Source organism: Lutzomyia longipalpis, chromosome 2 (assembly GCF_024334085.1).
Source record: "Lutzomyia longipalpis isolate SR_M1_2022 chromosome 2, ASM2433408v1".
NCBI lineage: Eukaryota > Metazoa > Arthropoda > Insecta > Diptera > Psychodidae > Lutzomyia > Lutzomyia longipalpis.
In genome coordinates, this window is record NC_074708.1 from 38448743 (window position 1) to 38471864 (window position 23122).

Consider the following 23122-nt stretch of genomic DNA (forward strand, 5'->3'; position numbering starts at 1 on the left):
TTACTTACAAATCAAAATCACATTTAACCCTTAAGCTCACACTCCCAGTGAGCTTTTCCTCGATTGCATAAAGTTTCCTTACATTCCATCACTTCTTGCATACATATTCTCTCTGTTAAATCATTATTGTTTATGCACATCACACCACGAGACAGACTACACTTGATGGTGAAAATTTGTTTGAGCTTTTTCACTGCAAGTCATTAGTTCTTTCATTTCTTTTTTCATCTCTAATATTTTAGAGAGAGAGTCAGAGGATTTATATCAGTGAAAAAAATGGACAAAAATACTATAAAAGTCTTTCAATTGGGAGCAATGAGGAGTTAAAGATGCGAAATGTTAATTGCAATTAACGCTTCGTCTCTTAATTGCTGACATCATCATTAGAGCGTAATGACGCGTTTGTTTCAAACTTTATTTTGTGTATATCATACTGTGTACTGTACGTTACATACATATATCTTCCCTTCAAGCACAGATTATAATTCACAGTAGAGTCGCACCCAGAGTAATGATCTCACCCATTAGGCTCTTTGTGAGTTGTCCGCGATGGGAGTAACGAGTTCATTTAGTAGTGCTCTGAAATTCATTTTATTTATATTATAAAACATATAAATGGTTTATGTTGGTGGAGCTTCTGCAATTAATTGGAAGGTGGATTTGTTATTATGAAAAAAAAAGAACGGTGGCAAAATTCATTTCCTCTTCAATTTTTTTTCTTTCTCATCAACTGTAATTCTAGAAAAAAATAAATAACTTTATAGTTTCATTCCTGAGAGAGGGAGAGAAGCCATCTCATGACGAATGTATTTTAGTATAGTTCTCGTGGAAACCACAATGTGACGATGAAGGCAAAAAAAGAGTTGAGATATGGCAAGAATTTCGCATAAAATATTCATTTTTATAGATATTTTACTTTTATCGCTGTCGTGGCTACTTTTTATTTTATGAGTGTTAATCATTTTCAGTTGCCTATAATTCAACCCCATCTACCATGCCAAACACTGTCGTGGTTAAGTGATTTACATATACATATAACTCCCTAAAAATACCTATATAACTTTTGGCTCCATCTAATTGCGACTCAGAAAAAGACTAATGGTGAATCAAGTGTCTTTTCGCGACTCAATTTTTGCCTAATGTAGACTCAGTCTTTGCCTAATGGTGACTCAATTTTTAAATTATCTGTACTATAAAATGCCTAATGTATCCGCGAGTTTTAACTTAAGGGCACGTTAAAAAAATAAGACAACGAATATTTTAGGCGAGCAGAATCTTATTAGTGGAATCTTGATCTATTAAAGAAAGTCTTTTTGTTTGATTTCACCTCAACACATCGAACAAATTCACGTGAAACTTTATTAGTTTAATACTTTTTTTTTCTTTAAAAAAAAAAGGTTTTCTAATTTTAATTGCTCTAAAATTAATTGTTACTTTTCCCCCATTCGGTTGAGGTGTTTTTGCGATTTTTTTCGTATAAGTATTTGACTTACTATTAAAAAAAACCCTCACCGCTGCACTACTCCATAATTTTGCGGTGAGAGGTCAGAGAAATAAATTGAGGAAGGTGATTATTGAGGGGATATTCGTGGTAAATTCCGAAAGGCAATCAAACATCTGGCCCAACTTGCTGTGGGGATAATTTTCCACTGTGCGGCTGTAAAGTTTTCTGTGTGTGTGTGGTAGGAGAATGGGGAAGTGGCCACCACCATAAGCATCCCAAAGAAAAAGCCTCCGAATTGTCAAATAGACGCATCATACTCAACCACTTCCCATTTGTTGGCATTTTCGTACACGCAATGGTGTGTATAGACCTCAATGCGGGGATATTGCTCTGGCGTGTTGTAATTGATCCAAAGAAGATGCGGGGTCCATTAATGTGGCGGCGTATTTCAGGTGTTTATTAGTTTCCCAGGATTACGCGGCGGAGGAAGGAAATTCTTATACCGAGAGAACAATGATTCGCTGTTGTTTTTTTTTTATTTCCAAAAAATCATCCGTCTTTTGTGCATTGAAACTTCAAAATGATCCGCAAGAGGAAATAGGCGAGAAAATTTGGGCAATTGCTTTTTGCGAAAAAGAAAAAAAATGTTGAGGAGGTGCGAGAAAGAACTCATGAAGAGATAAATGACCATTGATGCGGATCACGCGATGATTTCTCCCAAAGGAAAAAAAATTCGTGAAGCAACCCTTTCCTTTAACGAACACATTAACTCGTCTAATTATGATTTTTTTCATACATATTCCATTCTGATAAAATATAATACAAGAGAATCTTTGCAACAATGTAATAAAATATTCTTAAATTTACTCACAAACTTTTTTTTGCTCGTCCGTCCAGTTAATTTGCGGTAAGAATTCGCAAACTGCCTCATCTAATTGGAAATTGGACTGGATGTACTCAAAAATCTCTTAAGTCATCTACCAAAAGTAACATTAATCTTTCTTAAAGGTATATAGGGAGCTTATATTTAAGTAATTTTTAATGTAAATAAATTCTACGGTGGGGGGATATAAGCAATTTGGTGGAAAGACAAATGGATTTCGGAAAATTTAACCCCTCGCACGACTAAAAGAAAAATTCGGCAATGAAGAATGTTGAGCAAAAAAAAAACGAATTTATCTCAAAAACTTTATGTACAACACGACCACCAAAGTAAAAGGGTGATGGGGGGATGATACATGAGGATCCTGTCAAGTAACGAAGGGGAAAGTAATTTTTCTCCCCAAACACACCACGGAAAAAGCTTTATACGCATCCAAAAAAAAAAGATGAAATGGCCCGCAAAGTAGTGAGAATGAAAAATACATGATTTAAAAAGATATTAATTCTTTTGGCTGTCGCAGAGTTCCTTTTCTCAATGGGAAGTTATCTGCAAAATTTCCACCTCATCCGCCCGACACCGTCTTTACTTTCACCCCTCATCATGGAGGGTTGCCCTGATCTCACTCTATTTCTTCCTTCCGGAGTGTCTCTCCTTAATTTCCCATTGTTCACAATTTGCACGAGAACCAGGAATTTATTGCACACTACTTTGGGAATATACCGAGGGGGGAACACACCCACGCAGGGTAGACAACGACGCGAGAGTCCCTGCCTTGTAGGACTATGAAAGAGTGTGAGGGTGTCTTCCTGAAATCTTCTATAAAAGGGGGACCAAATGACAAATAAAGCACTAATAAATAAATTTCTTTTTCTCCCTTCATTTCATTAAGAAAGAAAAAGTCTGACTGGAAAGTTTAAATTATTCAGTTTGAAATGTTTGAGCGCGGTTTCAAGTAGAGGGCAGAAAGTCTTATTTTGCTTTATTGGATTTATATCAAGAAAAGGTATAAATATGTGATGGACAGGTAACACATAGGTGGGATTATGTTGTTTTGGAGTCATTGCGTCTACCACGGTAGCAATCCAAAAAAAAAATCTCATTAAAAGCCACCCAAAGTGATCTCTCTCTGTGTCTTTTCTGTCTCATCAACTATAGTCTCACGTGTCTGTGTGAATTAACATAATAAAGCATAAAATGATTTTTAATTGACAATGTCCATTCATGTGTATTTGATCGCGGCTTTACGATTTGTTTACATTTTAACAAGGTGTTCAACATCGTTATATGTGAGACTCTCCACACACATGTGCGTCTTGTTTTTTTTTTCTTTTTCTTTTTAAAGAGATTGTCTTCAATGTGATTCATATGCTTACATTATATACATATTATATTCTTATGATAATTCCCTCTTTGTGACCATCACCAATCAATATGTATAAACATTATACTTGTGCTATAAGAACACCTATGGCGTTTGGGTGTTGCGAAGAACAATGAGTACCTGTTGATAATACAATTCTGATTGTGTAGCAAGAAATACATCCCCCTCGCGCTATTTCTCACATCATCTGCCGCAGTGCAATTAAGGAATAGAAAAGCAATTTATTATGTAGTCTATACCTCTACCACGATATATTAGGAAGATATTAGTAGAGATTGTGGCGGCATTTATACTTCTTATTCATTACATTATGTATGAATGATTGTGCGTGCGAGTTGGACCACGAAATTGGTGATGAATTGGAACTTTGAAGCGCATATTTTTTGACACCCGACCGGGATGCGCGTTTTTTTCTTGATCTTTTCCTATTGCGCATTGTTATTTCTAAGGGGGAAAAATCATTTGAGCATATTGACACCTCCGCCACGGAATCTTTGAAGGCGATGGTGTGTTTATGATGATGAGAAAAAAATCCGCCAAGTCACCCTGTAACCTATATCACCAAAGTGTTGGAATCACGAACGCAATCGCACAACCATACGTTAGCACCGCGATGACCATCAAAGACATGACCACAATGTACCGAAGACGGCTTTATGCCTCAATCATTGAAAAAAAAAAAATTTCTTTCCTCATATAAATAACATTGAACCTTCCATTTCTTTATAACAACTCACCTTTGCCCAATTGGTCGGAGATTCAGGTGTGTGAAGGGGGGGGGGGAAGATACCTTTTTGAACATCTTCATTTTATGCTTCGGCCCGCGAGACCATACATACTTCTCTATCACGAAGTTTTAGGAGCGCAAATACATATATACAACCGAAATGAGTTTGAGGAATCTGATGTGAAAGAAAGAAAAGTAAATGAAAAAAAAAGAGTGAAGGTGTGAGATGGGTTTGTGAATGAAGGGTGTCTGAAGATAATGATGTATACACAGCAAACACCCTCAACTTAAACACCATGCAGCAACAATATAATCCTCTTAAATCTCGTCGTGGTGGAGCAAGGAATTCATTAAAAAATTCTCCCATAAGGCCCACGCACATACGTAGATATAGCGAAAGGAATCATCGACCCATCCCTGAAAAGTGTCGCCCCCAATTGACGCAATTTAAATTTATGCACCCTCCGTGTGTAGGTCTCACCCTCAATATTAAGGCGGAAGCATTTCGGACGCCCCCTTTCGACCCAAACCACATGTAGTAATCTAGCATGACGTGCGGTGACCATCATTTGATTTTATTTGAATTTTTCATTCACAAGAGGGGTGACACACCCCTTCACTCAAGAACACCCCCTTTTTTCTGTGATTTATCATTGATTTAAGATCTCTCCTCAATCCCCTAAACTCCTCCAACACGTCTCTGTTTCAATTTACACTTTAGCACCGTCAGATTCTATTCGGTGATTCGCCTCTGTCCTCATCCATTAGTGAGATAAAAAAAATTCTCTTGCCTTCGATATTTTATCACCACCGCTACTCTCTCATGGGATGTAATTTATCAAGAGATTTTGTTTAAACTTAAAAACTTTAAAGAAAAAGAGTTGCAAAGAAGAATTTAAGGGGGTTACCGTTGTTTTTCTTAAAAAAAAATTATATATTCCACATCATTGAACTATGAAAATTTCCAAAAAAAATTAACTTTGCGTACTACTGCTTATATATAAGTTATATTATATATTGAATGTCATACGGATCCGGTAGTACAGCAATAAATAACCCAAATTATAACCAAGATGGCAATCTAATTTGTCTGCGGACACCATTGAAAGTTCAACGAAACACAAAGAAAAAGCTGTAAGATATGGCACTTAATTTGTCGATAAATTGGTTCTCTCTGCGCGGCTACAAAATATGTAGTGGACTGTGTGCGAGGCACCACCGTCCAAGAAGGTGAATTGAAAGGCATGTACCATCGCGGTGGCAGCAGCAGCTACTGGTATTTCTCACACACTCACTTTGAAAGATGGTGTCTTCGCATGGTTCATTCCTTCAGCTACGCTATCAGCATCTTGTGATCTCGCGGGGAGCGTGACAAATGACAAATTCCCGGTCATTTTCTTGTGGTGTCCGGTCAAATTTCATCTTCAATTAATTAATGCTTTCCATTTGGGTATTTCTGCCAGATGCTATGGTGGAGATAGATGCGAAGAAGGCAATGCGCGAAGGAGTGAGACATACCAGCAGCAGCACAGGAGAAGAATTGCTGTGAGATGGGGAAGAGGTGAAATTTCTCACCTCCTTGGTGGGCATCCAAGTCTTCTGTTGTGCGGGTATACTAGGCCGCAATACTTCCCCTTTTGCTTCCACATTTCGTATCATTTAGTTGAGGTTTGGTTGGGAAGGAGGACAAACGAAAAAATAAATATAAAAGTGTAAAAGATGCTCAAACGCTCCAGAAGCGTCTTGATGTTGTCATTCTCCATTTACCGCCACAAACTGCACCTCCTTGTCGTGCTAACGAATTTGATTGCAGTAGTCATGGCACCTCGCTGTGATCTGTTGGAAATATTACATCCGACCAATATCATATTTTATTGTCTGGTTTTATTTTACACACCGCGTTCTTCTGCCAGTTCACCCGCCAGTGGGTCTCTCCTTCTTCGATATTCCGACACTTGTTCTTTTTTTTTCAACCATCGTCGTCTTTATTTAAATACACAACTCTCGACGATATTACAAAATGTTCCACCAAACACAACTGTGTGGAGTCTGTGTGGTAGCCAAGAGAGGTGGATGGATGCCACAAGGTGTGTCCCACACACCGGTAAGACGTGCGGTGTTCGCCCCATCCTTGTGAGTCGGGTAAGGTGCAAGAAGTGAAACAACACAAGCAATTCGACATTTTATTTCGATTGATACCGAAGATTACAAACATACCTATACCTATACTCTTGGCGAACGCACGCAGAGCTGAGAATTCTTTTTTTTCTTATTCGTAAAAAGCATAAGAATCAACCGCGATGCACCACATCAATTCAGAATTTTATTGTTGGACATTATGGAGTTGCACCGAATGGGCTTTTATCAATATTTATGCAGACTTTATTTAATTTTCGTGGTTTTAGCACCACGAGCTGTGTGATAAAGATTCTAAATTTCTTCTTCATGCTGCGTGATATTAAGAATAATAATTCTGTGGTCCCCAACATATGTATATGTAGAGGAGACCGGGGTAAAAAAAGCCAGTTCTCTGTTTTAGTGATTATGAAATTGAAATTTTTTGTAGCGGATTAACAGGTGAGAAGTTTATCTAGAAACTACTATCAATCTCTCAGGTAGAAAATCATTGGAAATGCCGGAAAATTTCACCGACTTTATTTACCCCACTGGGGACTAAAATTACCCAACAATTAAAAAAAAAAATAAGTCAGAAGTGGAAGGGTTCAGGAAAAGCTCAGAAATTCTTAAGTATTTCCCGTGGAGATAGAGAAAAGTGGTCTGAGAAAGTTGCAGGTCAGGAAATTTCTTATGAGAATAATTTATCGAGGAAAATTTCTCGCCTTTGGGGACTTTTTTTGCCCCGGTGTCCCCTACATATAACTGAAATTATTATTTGGTGGTGAAATATCGTGGTTATATTTAATTCTTCTATACAGAACATTTGAAATTTATCAGTGCTGCTGCATTTTAATTTAATGGAAAATTTTTAATTAGTATTTTCTCACCCATAAATAAATAATAAAAACAAAATAAAAAGTATCAGAATATCGCATTTGTTTATTGCTCATAAGGTCATTCATTTATTTCTTCTTAATAATTATATTACCAATTTGATATAGACATGAAAAATTCATTTTAAAACTCTTGTTCTTTGTGCACAGAAGCTGACAATGTAAAGTAATATTCATTTGAGGTGGAAATTGAGAGGAAATGTCTCTTCTTTAACATCTTCTGATTATTCTGTGTCTTCATTCGGTAGCCACATCGATATTTTAATACAAAATATGTGATAAATTCACAATCTTTTGAATTCTCATGCAAGTATACATATATAGGTAACCTGATACCCAGCAAGAAGAGTTCCAGTTTGTTCTGATGTCACATACGGGAGGTTTTTATTCTTTTCTCATATACTATATGTACATATATTTCTTTCGGCATATTGAGAGTCTCGGCGGTAATATCTGTTAATCAGTAAATGTCAGACGAATGTGTTGTGATTAAGTGTAGGAAATAAACGATCGTGCTTGTTGGGCATTTATCATGGATATATCGCCAAATGGGCAGTTGCAGAAGATCCCCGCAAGAGTTATTTCATCCCGTTCACCTACGCATGCCACCACCATGAGAAAGCGAGAGTTTGCCCTCCCACAATGGAAATTAAGATAGAAGATGATTTGTTTCAGAAGTACCTACAAAAAAAAAATTAAAAGTTTCAATGAAAGAATAACAAAACATTAGAGTGCAACTGGGTGGCCTGTATGTTGTCTGTGCGTCACGCGATGGAGGCGCCAGGTGAGTGTTATTCTGGTTTCAAGAACATCAAATCTTTTGCGCGTGCTCAAACTAACGGATGGTTTCAAAGGAAACCTAAAAATAGACGTTGCAAATACCACCAAAAACTACTAAATATTCCGCATAAATTATAATGGCCAATAATTACAGAAAATTTGTCAATTTTTTATCTCTATTTCTCCCCTTTAACGTTTATTGCTTTTCCTTCGTGGACATTTTCTCTGATAAAGCATAATGCCGCCAAATGGTTGAATATTTCACAGCAAAAGCTCATCACATCCACATCCCAATTGCAAATTAAGATAGTGGATACGATGTATAAATTGAAAGTTGATTTTTATGTCTGTTGGACAAGCTTCTAAAAAAAATTAATATTTATCCATAAAAACACTGTATATGATTTTCAATCTTAGTCAATACGTGCTGAGATAATAAAATAAAACAAGAAAAAATGATACTTAAGAGATGAAAATGAAGAAAAAAATCATTGAAACATGTGTTATTGTGCGGTAGAGGGGAAAATAATCTCGGGAGAACGGGGAGAACTATTATAAGAAGAACAAAAAAAATGGAAGAACATTTAGAAATTGAGTATCACACACCCAAAAAAGGTGTAAGAAAAACAATCTTGTTGCTACATACCTATTTCACCTTATATTTATTGTTTTATGGGGGAATATAAGTATGGAAAAAATGTGGAGGAGAAGAAGCGAAAGATCGTGGAATGAGGAGACATGGGAGAGAGAAGGAAAAAAAAAGACGACTTCCAATTACAAATGATAATCTGAGAGTGTTATTTTGACCGCCATTATTAATTTGATGGTTTTATCGGATTAATAAAAGGCGAAAGCATGCCGAGAATGTTTAACTGTGACTCCGCATAGAATGATGTACGAGTTTCTTCAACCGTATGGCTACATATGATGTAATTAGAAGTTGTAAAGATGGTTAATAAATATTCATTAGGTTCATTCCCAAAAGATTTTTACGGACAACACCATCAGACGTATGGGAAACCCGTGTACATTCACGCGTTTTTGGGTAGCGCGTCCCAATGTAATTAGAATTTTGGAAAGCCATAAAACATTACTGAAAATACCTGTCAGCAACATTTTCTCGTTTGAAGAATCTCCCAAAATGTTGCTTCTCACTTTTTCTTCATAATATTCTTCTACTATATAGCAAATCCCCAATGTCGGAACTTTTAGACGCGAAAAAAAACCGTGCAATGTTGTGTGAAGTGTTAGATGAAGGTGAAAAAGAGTATTTGCGTGTGTAATAAATTATGGCACGTGCTAGAGGAATTAATTGGATTGTTCATGAGAGTGATGTGAGAAAGATGCAAAGAAAAAAAGCTCCCGAAATAACATAATTAAAAGTTAACACTTTTTCTCACCAAAGACATTGTTGAAAAAAAAATCTTTTTTATTTTATGAAATTTCTGATATATTTCGAAAGTCTTTTAATAAAAAATAATTTGCCAAAACTTTTTTTTTTTATCTAAACTCTATGAGAAACTTTAGGACCAACCCGCAGTGTAATGTTTATATATTTTTGAGAGAAAGGCACACTACATGCGTTTCTTGCGTCTTTGCGTGTATGAAAAAAAAAAATCAAAATGTTCGATATGATCGATGGTGATCGTCAAGGTGAGAACTTATTACATAAGTTTTATACCTACGTCCATATGTAAGTATATCTCTGATTTTTCAGCGGTCTCCGTGATCTCTCCAAAGTGTTTTAGATCATGATTTGATCGTTTAACGCCTATTCTTTCCGGGGATTGGACTTCACAATTTGGTACCAGCTGAGAGCGTTGAAATCTTTCGAAACAGCAACAAGCGCTGGTATTTCACCAAATCCACCGTGATATGTGTGAAATGAATGAACCTATAGGGAGGTAAAGTTAAAAAGAAAACATTAAAAAAAAAGTAGATCTTTTCACGTTAATTTCATTTAAAGAGCTTTCGAGTTTAGCATTTTTTTTATTACTTATTTAGTTTGTATCTCTTAATTTTCCAATTCCCAAATGAGAAGTCATTTGTCCACTAAACGTATGGAAATGATAAATGATCACACATTATTATGTTCGCATGATGAGTTTGAATGTTAAAGATTTCTCAAAATTGTGAGAAGAGCGGATTTGTGTGTAAAGATTAAAAGACCTAAAAGTGTCGGGGTGCAGAATTAATTTAAAAAATTAATGGCAATGATGATATACACCTTCTTAGCCGTTGTATTGGATTTTCAATCTCCCGCAAAGAACATAAAATGTCTCGCGCGCGGGTTCTTAAAGCTCGTCGGTGCGTTCTACATCCCAAAACCACTCCTCCTTCCTTCCTCCATCAGCTCCGCGTTGTGGCATCGACATGAGAAATGCTATACGGAGAATGATTAATTTGATTGATTTCTGATATTAATAACATTCACCAAGGAGTGACGGACAGCCTCGCGTTGGTTCCGTGAAAAAAAAAAAGCAGCAATCAAACACCACCCTCGGTTTCCTTCACACTTCATTTCGCTTCCAACACATTCAGGTGTTCTCTCATGGCTTCACCTCTTTCCCTTTGCTCCTCCATCCACCATGCGGATTTTTCCAATAGATGTTTCGTCGATTAGTGTGACGAATTAAATGGGGTTTCGACTCATACAACATTACATTTTTTCTTCTAAATCATCGCACACTGAATGCATTCCTTTTGCGTTCTCTTTTCTTTTTTAATTTTGCCAAATGATGAAGAATTTCATCCTATAACCCTCTTCTGGGATTAAATTATGTAGGTACATTTAAACAGCATAAAACAAATACTTAGGTTCAAAGGCTATTGTCCTCTTGAATTAATTATATTTTCTTGTTTTGAGGTCCCTTATATAGCTTAGGTCAATGCGAAGAAGTGCAAAACAAAATGTTTCTACCAATGCTAAGAGTGTGACGTTATGTGATATTAATGAGATACTTTGATAACTGTTGGATGCCCATTAAAAGCCTGCAGGTATTTATTTCTGCTGAGATAGAGGTTAATTTTCATATTAACATCTCTTATCTTCAACGTCTTAATTAACATTTAAGATCACGTATAAATTAATTGGAGATTCCTGATGTTCATCGACTTTTATTCGGTTTTGTTTATTTTTTTTTCCTCTTAAGAGCTACCAGTCTTGCAAATTAGATCGGGTCATTGAGTATAAAGGTATCTACCTATGTATATAATGTGGCTCGCGGACCACTGAAGCATTTCAATCGTCTCTATTAGTCATATAATGTAATGTGATTCTAATGCGCGCGCACCAATTGAAGGTGAAATTGTTCTTGTATAGCGTTAAGGTAAAAGAGAAGAAGAAGAAAAAAAATGTTTCTTGAGGGCTATTTTGTCATCGTGGACATGAGACCACAAATTGATTCCCGTGCCGCTAATTCAAGAAAATTGAGACAAGTAGTGAAGAATTTGTAACGCAATGCCAAACATATGAGAGAGGTGTACCTGTAAAAGGAAATTAAAGCTCTCTTTCGAAATTGAATGACATAAAAAAATGGATTTGTGAAGCGTCCATCTCGTTACGGTATGGTGGCTCATGGAATTCTCTTCGTCTTGTTAGAATTTCTTCGCATGTCACCGATTAGCATGTCGACGTGCGTTTCTACAAACTATCATACAAAATATTGTCTAATTATTGCAATATTAGATGGTATAGAACATTTGCCAAAGGCTTGTCGTTTAAAGCAATGAGTCAAGGCTATTCTAATAGAGTATACCTTTGGGTTTAGCGAGCCTCCCCATTATCTTGGCGGAACGATGAGGTATGTGTGATTGTGCGGAATTCACGATGAAGGAATACCACGTTCTCTCTCACTTATATAGATTGTATTAGGGCTCGTTCCAAAAAGCGAAACAACCAATTTCACGCACGTGTTCTATTAATCTACACGATTCCTTCCAACCGTGTATGGGCTCTTCATGATCTCAAAAGGCATTCCCATATCGCGCGTATTATTGTGCGCGCGATGACTGTGTGCCTCTCGCGAGGTTATAGAAATTTGCTCTTGAAGTGTACATCAATCGCATAATTCAGTGCCATTCTCAAGCACAGCGCAATGCTTTCAAATCGGCGCGAATAGGAAGGATGTTTCACCTTTTGAAATGCATTGTAATACCACAACACATAATTAAGATGACAGAGTTTTTTTTTACACCAAATTCTAATCAAAGAGAAAAATTCATAATTGTGTCATATGAGAAATTTTACGGAGGGGTTTTTAGTGTCCATCATCAAAGTGGAGGAATTTTTTTTTCAAAGTTTTCACTGCATATAGGGTCTTTTGCGGGGTGTTTGAGCTTGAAAGCCACGTCCGTGATTGATTTAGCAATTTTGACGCTGGCAGCAGGTGATGATGATATAATTTGGGTGAAAAATGAGCACCGGTAATGGATGGTTCGTACATTTATCACTGACGCTCATTCTGTAATTTTTAAATTAACACACCAATGATGCTTTTCTCTCTCTCTCTCTCTTACTTCTCTAACCGAGAATTTGGAAAGAAAGATTGCGAGATTGTCCTCACTAAGAAATTCCACGCAGGATTATCGAATTATACTATTTTAATGTGAAGAAATTAGTTTGAAAATTCCATTGAATGCCTTTCAAGAGGGAATGTTTTTTTTACTTCTTTGGATAATTTGTGTATGAAGATGTTATGTATTTTGTAATGTATATTTTTTTTAAATAATGTCTTACTCTATCTATCTGAAATATTATCTTAATAATACCTTATTAGAATTTTTTAAATTATTTTTTGAACTCATTAAATTAAATAAGAACATGGGATCTGACCTTGTTGGAAATTCTTCGTTTTTTATTTTTGCTAGGTTTCGGAGCTCTATTTCTCCTTCCTCAGGTCTGCAGATTATCGACAATTTTGAACTGTTTTTTTAATTAAATATTTAATATGAAAAAATATGTAGGTAATGGTTTTATATAAATCTAGTCAAGGCATAAAGGTTTTAACTCCCTCAACATTGAAACTTGATCAAAGTTCCAATATCTATGTCTATCTATATAACATCAGATTAGATAAAGTCATATGAACAGGAAATACATAATGTGTTTTGTACACAAGTTTAACCTCTAAAGATCTTCAGAAAATTTTAAAAAAAAATTAAGAGAGTGGGTCTCAATTGCAAAAAAAAAAGTCAAGGACTAAAGTCTTCAACTGAAGCAACGCTCTTTGCGCATTTGGAGGTGGAGTAGAGAGAAAATTGAGATATTATAGAATATCTTATTGTTACTTACTTGTCCATTGATGCGAAGTCAACTCAAATTTATTGCCTTTGTTTGCCATATAGCTAGGAATCATCTCTCTTTGCAATACGGTACGTTAGCGTTTGATCTTCTCCTCCGTGGCTTGGGCGGGTAAGATTCTCTGTGGAGAGAAATTGAGAGATCTCCATTAGCAAATTATGCCATATATATTTAACCAATTATTATCTGTTGAGCTTCTGAAATGACACCAAAGATGTGTTTGAGTGAGTCACTCACTGAGCAATTAAGCAATTACTGTACCTACATATGTACATATGTACCTATATATTGAGAATTGATGGGGATTCATTGAAAATTTTCCCATAGTGCAATCTTTTGCTTTGCAAGAGGGCAAGCGGGGGGAGGTATAATTTGTCTAATCAGAAGCTGGGAAGGTACGAAAAGGGGGTATATATAGCACAGAAACAATTAATTACTGTTCACTCCCTCGAGTGAGCTTTCCACGGTGGCGATGCAGAATCAGTGAGCATAAATTGCAATGTGGCAGCAATTTCTTCACGGAGACGCGGTAGAGTGTGAAGAAATTGCAACGCCATTAGCGGCGCGCGAAAGACGTGTAATTAAATGGGAGGCGGTGCTCTCGCGGAAGGTTCTCACAAGCACCCCAGTAGAGAGCTTCAAGAGTGGTAGCTTGATGGTCCCATAATAAATTACAGTCATTATCGAGTGTGTGTGTGATTGAATGAATGTGTCCTGCAACATTGCCAAGTGTAATTTTTGCGCACATGCTATGGGAGGGGGGGGGTTGGATTCACCGTAACAACACGAATTTTCTTCCGCAAAAGTCACAAAATGCAAAATATTTTTTTTCCGCCCTGAAGAACTTTGGTGACACCACAAACCACGTGAATGCATGTCATGGCTTAATCATGTTTTTGTTGCCTTCTTTTCTTGCAAATGATACTCTCTTCACCACGTCTTGCAATTCATCCGTATAGAAATCACAACAAACAATGACTCTGCCACATCACTTGCTGTCTTGTGTCTTTAGATTATATGTAACTTCCTTTTGCATCTCTTCGCCAAATCACGCACGTGCTATCCCTCAGGCATACATATATGTATTTGTAATATATGGAAAGGTATATTATCTCATTGACTTCACTTTGCATTTCCCTTGAGAGGTATTATCGTGCCGCTGCGCAGTAAAATATGAAATTATATAGCTTTAAAGTGAATTATCAACAATGTTGTGTGAAGAAAAAAGAAAATTATGCTCCATCAAACATTAAATGGGTGAAAGCAGTGGAGACAACGCTTGATGATATAGATATAAATTTTTGGTATTCTAATATTGAGAAATATTTGTTTTTTTTTTGCAATATATTGTGTGTAAAAATTGGTACAATTTTCACAAAAATTTCCCAGAAAGACACTAAGAAAAAAAACATCATGCTTCTTCTCCCTTCTTTACCATAATCCACGAAAGCTTTTAACGTCAAAAAGCATCGAAATACTGCCACTATGCGAAGCACTCCCATAGTCTGGAGATCCATACATGAGAGATGAGACATGAATTTCGCTAATCCCCATAAATTTTTTGCATGGGACCTTTCTACTACAATATCGTAATGTTCACCACCGATTCAATCACCGCGTGAGGGAATCATCAAAGCCCAAATGGAATTAGATCGTAAATACGGATGACCCACCGCGACGTGTGAAGGCGTCTCTTGATGGATCTTTCTCTCATCTGCAGAAGAAGGGATCGTAAAGTGCAAAAATTCCAACTTGCTGTTTTTATGGGTTGATTTTCGTGCACACATATTGGGCCATAATGCTGTGAGGTAAAACAGCTGGACACCACTTTAAGTCATTCCTCATCTCCCAGCACATCCATCTCTCCTCTTCTTCTTGCGCGCTGGAGTCCACCACACTGCAATTAGTTGATAATTCTAATGCTTAATGTCTTTTTTCTCTCTCTCATTTCTCTTATGTTATGTATGTTCGATCGATAGATAAATCGTCTCGCGGGATGGAACTTTAATTTATAATGGAAGAGCTTTCGACACAAATTGATATCCACGCTTCGAATAAATTAATACCATTTATCGGGAATGCGGTATTAACTCTACTTCTTTCTCTTGGTTGTGTTTTTTTTTCCTTTCAAGAAATTAAGACGCCTCAAATGTGATACCGCGTCGTCTTAGGTTCTGTTTTTCTTCTTTAATTCTCCTTTTTTTTCTTCCATAAATTTGTCAGTTAAATTAAAAAATCAATCAATGATAAATGACTTGACGATAACACCCGGAGAAATACTCACTAGAACCGTGTAACGTGTTTTATGCAAAAACCGTGTAAATTATTTAACATAAAATGATCGTTAAATTTCCGGGATTTATTTTTTTTGTGACAAAGAGACATCTTCATCACATTACGATTTTGTTCCACACACTGTGAAATAGAGGCTTCTTCTTCTATTTCTATTCTTTTCTCCTATTTATTTTGTCATTATGTTGATAAATAAGACCACAGTGTGCCGCAATAGTTTAATCTCTGGTGACTTTATAATGTTAAAGTCCCAAAAATTCTGAATTTATCGTCCAATATGTTCTTAAAGTTCTTGAATAAAATCTTCAACAATCCATATCTCTTTTCTTTTTCGGGGGGAAATTTCCGCTTAGCAAAGTACATCAAGTGGAAGTGCAATCATACATATATATAGGAAAATTCTACGCCCACACATTATAATTTGCCGTGGGTGCTCAATTTCTTGCAAAAACATCACTAAATGATGAAAGAAGATGGAATTTCTTTTGACGTGCAAAAGCAATTTGAATTTATAAATATGGCAAGAGCCAATTTCATAAATGGCAAGACTCGACTGTGGTGTGGTGGTATAGAATCGCACGCGCTCCCGTAGTATGTAGTGTAGAGAGGACCCCAAACCCTAAGTGCAATCCTGTTCAACCAACAGCCCTGAGCTTTCAACATCATCTCGGTGATGTACCCCGGGAAGTAGATGCTGAATAACCATCATGCAAAATGAATGGATGCTGTGAAAGCTACTTAGCAATGCATTTCATATGCACACATATAACCTCCACCCCCTCCCCCCACCGCATATATGGGGGTGGGAGAGAGAGAGAGAGAGAAGTGAAGGCCCAAATGCTGGGGCAACACATACTTATGGTCGCTTGTTCGGTGAGCTCGCCTCAAGCGATTTCCTGCTCAAATTCAAAATTCACCCAGCCATGTTTACAAGAGACTGTGGTGCTTCCACGGTTATGGGATTTGATGTGGGTTTGGGGTTTGGGGGAGGGAAGAGTACCAGGCGGTTACACCGGCTTCATTTTGCTCGCCCTACGATGGTCCATACTGCCTCAGTGCACATGTCTCAGAATTTCAAATTAGTTAAAATATTAATTTACCTTCAAGAACACTATGCGACAAATTTGTGCTTTAAACCCCTTTCTATATTATGTGGTCTGTGTACCTATATGTAGTTTTTTTTTCTCTAAAAATTCTAAAGAATAAAATTTTAATTTTATCTTTTCTATTAAATTAAGCGATAGAATTGGTACGATTTTTCATCCACAAAAATTAAATTTTTGTGAGAGATTTACAGTTTGAGTTAAAGCTTTTTAAATTTGTAAAAATGATATGGAATTTATCACAAAGAAGCTTATAAAAATATTCATAAAAGTGTTGTAAATTATTTTGTCATTCAATTTTTTTTTTTAAGAATTCTCACATAAATTGCTAAAACTTGGAAAGTGTGCATAATTTTCTAAACAGCTAATTCAACAAAAATTGCCACTCTTGCAGAAAGTGTGTGAAAATGCATTTTTCCTTTCCCTTCTACACACTCACTGAAAGCTCTTTGTGCTAATAATTTTTTTTAAACATTTTTGTGCAGTCGCATGTAAAACTTTTCGTATTTTCCAAGCGAATTCCTCCATCAGAAAAATATTCTTTTGCCCTCAAAAAAAAAAAAATGGCAGATGTTCTGCAAAAGTGCAAAATAATAGCGCCTCAAACATTCTCTTTCTCTCACACTTCACCATCCTCCCTCTTGGAGTCCTTTAATGAATTGCACAAGGATTCTCTTCGAGTGCATTTTACGAGATGAATTTTCATTGCTCCCCCGAGATTTTCTCTCCCATTTTTGCTTTCAATCCCAAGCTCTTGCCTTTTGTGGAAGCATTCACAGCACATCCTCTATTTGGGTAGTGTTATAAAATGGGAAAAATAGCCTTGTTTAATTTGCTAAATAGGGCACATTAAAAATCATGCCATGGAGATATCTATACGCGTGAAACTAATAATTAAAATGGCACATAAAAAGTTTTATAGCTTATCACTCTATTAAATATTGCAATTGTTTTCTAAATTGCCCATTAATTTTTTTTAGAGGATGTTTTTTTGTTAATTGAATTTCATAAAGATTGAGTTCGCGTGCTGTGCTGCGTGTTACAGTTAAATCTGCATTTTTTTACCTTTTCTGTACCTTATTTTAATGGTTTTGTTGATTTTATTTTGAAGTTTTAACCCAAAATATATGTAGATGATGTAAAATGATGAAAATTATCGCCCTTGCGAGAAGAATGAGGGCAATTTCGCCTCAATTACAGATAAGACGACGTGAAATTGCTATTGGTAGTGATTTGCAAAATTGCGACATTGCCCTTTCTTCTCTATGGCGTCGATGATGATAATTAATACGAGGTGAAGGTGCAATTAAAACAAATTTAAATGGGTGACTTCCGACAGACACGGATTTCACTCTGGGCTACTACGCAGATTGTGTAACGCTTGGCCGGGATTTTTTGAAATAAAGAGGGAAGGGGGCGAAGCAATCTCATTAGAATGCGATTCTCTATACACTGTTAAATGTTTCTGCCTCCGTGGGCTCGTGAATTTTCACGGTCCTCTGGCAATTCCGCAGTGCAAAAGAGAGGGGAAGATTTTCGTAGTAGTGTGACATCAGTCATCAATTGTGTGGGTGATGCATGCCGGAAGCGGAAACGGGAAGTCCATCAAGAACGGCGCAAGAGGGAATTTCGCTGATGTGAGACCAAGTGGCACGCTAATGCATTTTCCAATACGAATCCCAAAATGTTATAAAGGGGAATTCATTCCATATAATGTGGAATTTACTTAATTTACTGATAAGTCTTCTAATCCCTTACTATTTGTATATATGCGAATCCATCATCCCTTAAGCAATTTTCCACCCTTATCCACACACAAGCATACATACATACATACACAAGGAATCTCTCGGGGAATATATAGGCGCAATAAGAAAGATATTATATGCAGAGCGAATGGTCAAGCGAAGAGTTGATGATTCGTCCCGGGGAAGGAGATAAATAATAAAAATTGAGTGACGGATCTGCGGTGAGGCGGCATTTTTGTGCACACGGCTGTGTGTAAAAGATATATCCCCGTAGAACCTTGGATATATAAATTATATTTATATTAAAACGAAATGCCACACTTTGACGTGTGAAGAATTCGACCTGTCTGACATTTCTGTCGATTCATGATCATCTCACCGCAGCATCACCCGGCCAAGCTCCTCTCACACACCACCAATTTCATCCTCCAGAGTAGAATCTTTCATTTCGAGAGAAGCATCTCAAAATTTTCGGCAGTTCATAAATGATATGAGGAATGCACTTACACGATGCATATTGAAAATCCTTCGCTAATTTACTCCTCTCTGTCTTTATAAATTTGTCAAGAATATATCGAATATATTGGTCTTTACGGAATGTTAAAAGAAGATGGAATAACTGCTACTTGCAGTAGGAAGAATTTAATGAATTGTTCACACAATTTATGCGAGATTGGGTGTTAATTAGTAAAGCAGGTGAGGTGGATTGTTGGAGGATACCTGATGGTTGTGTGTGAAGCATTTGGTAAGGCCACAAACATTGGGCGGGATACAAAAGGCACGACAAGATGAACGACACACATTTGTCAACGCGCAGAGTGATTTTTCATCGGCATTGATGTGTGTGATTAACACCGTGAGGAATCCAACGGATGACAGAATGAATCTATAGCGCTTCACCAGACACTCTCGCATTACAATTGAACTCATTCCTCACTCCCTTCGCGGACACATCCAGAGATGTTGGCGGCTATTTCCTCACACGTGATCACCCGTAGTATAGAGAGGGGTCAGTGCAAAAGTCATTTAAAAGATCTTGTATTGATGACTCATTTTTACGTTATTTTTAAGTTTAAAATTAAATTAGTTTAAAAAATACAAATAGGATCATCTAGTAGTGTTATTTATGTGATTGAAACTCCTAAAAAAATCCAAAAAGAACAAGATTTTAAAAAATTGAGAGGATTTTTTGATCAACCCTCGGTAAAAATTTCCTGATGATACCGCTCAAGTGAGACATCTTCATTGTTCTGCACACCTTCGACGGACGGAAGATCTGTTGTTGAGCGACCAAAAGTCATCGGTGACAGGGAAGACAGTGAAAAATATGAATTTAAATGAGACGAATAGTAAGATTTATAGCATTGTCGCCTTGTTCTTATGCGTGGAGGGCGAGAGATTTTTTTTTTTCAAAAAACTAACTAAGCAAAAGGAATGACAGGGAAATTAATTATAATTAAAAGTCACCGTGTACAGTACTCATGTGAACTATAACCACATCTTCTCATGGCCAAAGAAAACCATATTTGTCTTATTTGGAATCCAATGCTTTTCTTGATGCCGCACCATCAAGCTAAATACGAATGACCAGGAAGAAACAGAGTCATCACGATTTGTAGATCGCGAGGAAAAAAAAAGAGTACATGGCCATCAGAGGCTGATTAAAGGCAGCAGAGCTATAATTAAGACACTAATTTGTAATTTTCACAGAGGAAACCATCAACTCTGATCTCGCTGGTCGCGCACTCTTCATCCACACATATATACGGAGGGGCAGCATGAGGAATTACAAATTGATGTCTGAAATGAGTCAATCACAATGATAAATGCAATTTAATTTATTCATAGCGAGCAGGAATGCTTTTTTCGGACTCTCCAACACTGAAAGCTCCAAAGAAGATCTATATGTCTTGTTTTTTTTTTCTTATCTCCATCATCGTCTCATACCCTCTTACAACAGTAACCAGGCGTTCGTACTGCGTTGATCTCTGCCAGAGTGCTCGTTTTTTTTCACTCTCACCTCACCCGGATTGTTTCTTCTACATAACATGTAGCCTCATGGATAAGTGCGACACCAAATTCAACATCAGCACCGACCGCCCATATATCATCAGTTCCAGTTCGAAATGAATTCATCTTATCCGGAATTCTATTTGAGCCTCACGTACGAAATTCCTCTTGAGGATTATTTTAATGAGCAACTTTTTGGAGGTTGGAGCGCGGAAAAAATTGAACACCAAGTGTTTGGGAAATTTTTTTGCTGCCTCCATCTTTAATCGTATTTTTTTTCTTCGTCAATTTCATGTAGATACCTATATATATGTACGCAATACTCTCGCGGAGGAAATTAGTCACTCACCGAGTGAGTCTATATGTATATTCTTTAGGTGCTTCAACAGCCATTTAGGCAACTACGCGCCATCGTTTCTCACCTCTTTTTGTGCGTCTTGCATGATCTATAGAGAGTCTAATCACTCATAATCACTCAATTAGACATTGCCATGCGCGGAGTACATCTTTCTCACTAATTTTTGGGGTGTTACCTCTATATCAAATTAATAAGCGGCAATGTCTTCATTTAGACACCACGATATAACCCCTCTGTGTGTACTCAAGTTTACAAGCTATTCAAATTAAAAAGCGGGTGCCAAGATATCAAGAAATGGCATATTGTTATAGGTTCCAAGATAGTGTAGAGGGGTCAATCTTATAAGAAAAAATTCTCAGATATTAACGTGAGAAATTTTTTTAAAATATTTGCTTATCGTTTTTAATTTATTTTAAAAAGAATTTAACTAAATATTTATTTTTTTGCTTCAAGAAATTTCGCAGGAAGAAGTAAAACAAGATTTTCTTAATCCATAAAAGTGCCAAAACTGACAGGAGTTTTTACTTTAAAAAATTCAGACTAAGAGAGATGAAGATTGGACCAGGAGAAAGGTACAAATCTCTGTAAGCTACCTTACACTTTGCCGAATGCAGAGACAGAAAAAAAATTCAGCCAAAGATTACAGTGTACCTATATGTATATACATATATTTAAGAATTAGAAGGTAGCAAATTGAAAAAAAAAAACGAAATTCATTTTCCCAGAATTCTGTCGTGTAAAAGAATATTTTTTTAAGCAGATCATTCCTTCTTCTAATCCAAATGACCCTTAAATGTGTGTTTGGAGGTATACCAAAGAGAAGGAGATGGCTTAAGAGCCATGGTTAGGAGGAATTTCAGAAGCAAAAACCCCGAAGTATTGAACGGATTTTCAACAAAAGCCCCACACAGATCGCACAAGAGATGAAAATAAGATCAGAGATCACCACAACAAACAACGCGAAAACAACAAGATTATCCAATCAGTCGTTATGTAATTTATGCACGGGGTCACCCGCGTGTCAGTGTAACAATCACCTTTATCACTAATGTTCATTTAAATATAAGCAAAACACAACATTGTGTGGTAAATCCCATCTAAAGAATCCCGCCAGTATTTAAGGTGCAATAAACATCCACAAAAATCCCAAGAAGCGTCAAGAAGCACCAAGAAATTAATGAGAAATCCTGAAGAATTATTAATCAAAATTGATGTTTCGGGCCCCTCTACGTGTTTGGGGTCATTTCAGAATTATTTTCTCAAGCCACAGAGTTTTATTTTTTTTATATTCAATATTTTTTGTTACTTCTTCACCCCGATGGAAGAAAAAAATATATTTCTTCGACTTGTGTTCATTTCGGTCTAAAGTTTTCAGAAAAAACTTACGTATACATTATATTATTATTTTCGTGCAAATTAGTGAAGGGAGGTTGTTAAAAATCCTTAAGACATAATGTGAAGGGCATTTAATATTAATTTGCGATTAATTTTGGTGTTGGTATGTGAGATTTATACAATTAATTAAAAGTCTCGAGACCAATTTAACACAATTTGCACCCCGCAGCTGCCAATAATTTCATTCGCATCATAAATTATGGATCTCAATAATAAATTGTTCTTTCTCATTGACAAGAGGTGTGATGTAGCTCCTTCGTTAGTCGATTAGGAGCATCCAAGACTGGTAAAGTGATAAAAAAACGAAGCATTTGGTGGCTGTAAGAGCGAGAGGGTGTGGGGGTATTATAGAGAAACCCACGTCGACGAAAATGATAATAAATCCTAATTTTACGGCAATCTCAAAAGGATGTTTCTAATAATTTTTGCTCCTTGTTTTCTTTCTTTTCTCTACCTTCGATTTCATGGGCGTGTATATGTGTGTTTTTTTTCCTTTGATTCTCTTTGGGGCATACTACAAGAAAGTATGCCGCCACTTGGTAAATTCTATAGCATCCACCTCTGAATTCAGTAGACTTCATGGCAGCTTTGTATCAATAATGAGAGATGCGGTCAGGTAGTTGTTAGGGGCACATGCATGCATGCATTATGGGAGCCCCAAAGGTGCATCTTCTGTTAGCATTTCTTT